A 2456-nucleotide genomic window follows, 5' to 3' on the forward strand; every position below is an offset into this window, starting at 1 on the left:
TGTTTTCTATTGTTTTCAGCGATTGATAATTTGAAGTAACTTCACAAAGGAAAGTCTTATCAACATGGGATTTTAGTTTCTGAATGCTCTAAATGTTCTCTTTAGAAATACATGTAAAACTCATTTGCGACCAGGGTCGACATGTGACTCATTCCCCTTAAGTGCCATAGGACACACCAAGGATTCTGCTCTTCCATTTGAAATCCATACACCCCCTATAGAAGATATTGACCTTAATCTTCTACACAGGGAGTGTAAATTTCAGATGGATGTACCTGAAATGGACGACCCCACATGAAATCTACATACCCCAGTGTGGGATGTCCGTCATAATGGGTGTATGAATTTCATATGAAATAGCCCGTGTGTTGACATAGAAATTGGCAGTTATCCTAAAATTAAAAGTTTGATTTGTCAAATTCAATTTTTAATCATTTTGACTCTCCCTGTTTCTAAATATTGCACATTAAGAAAAACAAAATAAAATAATTGTATTTTTTCTTCTAAGGAGGGACATTGATCTCCAAATCTAATGACCCCTACATGGTCATTTCATTACAGGTTGCTATCGATAAGGTTTCAGTCTTTACGAGCTTTTTTTTTTTTTATCTTCTGACTTCACATTTTTTTATATCTTGATGAAGCCCTCTCACAGTGGCTGTAACAGCTGGGGGCTTTCTTAATCTTATCCCTCTTCTGAAACCGTAACTCTAATTGTTAAATCATATCTCGAGCACTATCCAATATTCTAACCACAATACGTGTATACCCTATTCTGTAACTCAAAATCAAATTTCTAGTTCATACACCTAAAGATTTCTCCAAAATTGCCTCTTCCATTAGCTGCCGAATTTGGCACCTTTCTTGGTCTGGAGACCGGGCTGGAGACTAAGTTCTGATCCCAGCCTGCTTGGGTAGCGGTGTTAACGCTTGCTCTACAAAGTCTAAATAACTGAAATTTGATCGAGCGTGAGCAATGTGGTATCAAGCAAAGCCTCTTTTCATTTATACCAACATACTAGTAAACACCAAATGACGATGATGATAATGATGATGATGATGATGATGATGATGATGATGATGATGATGTTGTTGTTGTTGTTGTTGTTGATGATGATGATGATGATGATGATGATGATGATGATGATGATGATGATAATCAGGCCCGTAGCCAGCCCTCCAAGTTAGGGGGTTCGTTTTTGCAGATTTCTGTTAACTATTAACTGATGAGTAATGGCCGCGTAGCGGGCATCGCGCCGCGTAACCGCGGCGCAGGGGGTTGTCTGAGGGGGATGTGCCCCCCTCAGAAATGGGAGAATTTTGAAAAATGAAGTCCCAATTGAAGGCATTTGGTGCACCATTTTTACATTATTATCAGAAATATATGGTTTCAATTTATTATTGCAAAGAGGCAAATTAGCGCGGTTAAAACAAGAAAAAGTTGCGAATCAGGCACTTGGGGTGATGTACCCCTCAGAATTTGATTTATGTTGAAAATGTAGTCCCAATTAAAGGCAGTGCACAATTTTTACCTTATATATGGATTCAATAATTATATTATAGCAAAGAGGCAAATTAGCGCGGTTAAAACAAGAAAAAGTTGCAAATCAGGCGTAGGGGTGTCTGAGCTGAGAATTTGAAGTATTTTGAAAAATGTAGTCCCAATATTGAAGGCATTCATTGGTGCACCATTTTGACATTATTATTAATATATGGGTTTAATATAAATTACAGTAAAGACGCAAAGTAGCGTGGTTAAAGCAAGAAAAAGTTGCAAATCAGTCGCAGGAGGTGTCTGAGGGGATGTTCCCCTCAGAATTGGAAGAATTTTGAAAAACGAAGTCCCAATTGAAGGCATTTGGTGCATCATTTTTACATTATTATCAGGAATATATGGATATATAAGAGAGAAATTAAAACAAGAAAAATTTGCAAATCAGGTGTGTTATTTCATCACAAATATCAATTATCTTATTTTCCTATGTTATATCACTCCCTTCATCTCTGAACTAAGCTTTCTCTGTGTTTTTTTTGCACACCAAATAATTTTTATTCAAAAATAATAAGTCTTCAAATCTAGATAGATGAAACAAAGAGCCAAATAATTACTCTGCTGTATTTATAGCATTAAATTAAGTCATCATTTATATTTTCCACATAGGCCTACATAAACAAGGCGTCGGGGGGATTTTTCAAATCTTCCCACTAATCTGATCTAAAATTAATTAGAAAAATTCGCGCGAAGCGCGAGAAAAATAATAATTTTTGTGCTAAAATGGCCATTTCAACCTTATTTCCCATGTTCTCCTTTTTTGTGTCAAAATTTTAGGGGGTTCGATCGAACCCCTCGAACCCCCCCTGGCTACGGGCCTGATAATGATGATGATGATGATGATTTCTTACAATTGGAAGAAGATCTAATGTACAGGTCGTAGGGTCTGCGCAACGCTGCCTAT

This window comes from Amphiura filiformis, chromosome 2 (genome assembly GCF_039555335.1).
Source record: "Amphiura filiformis chromosome 2, Afil_fr2py, whole genome shotgun sequence".
In the NCBI taxonomy this organism is placed as follows: Eukaryota; Metazoa; Echinodermata; class Ophiuroidea; order Amphilepidida; family Amphiuridae; genus Amphiura; species Amphiura filiformis.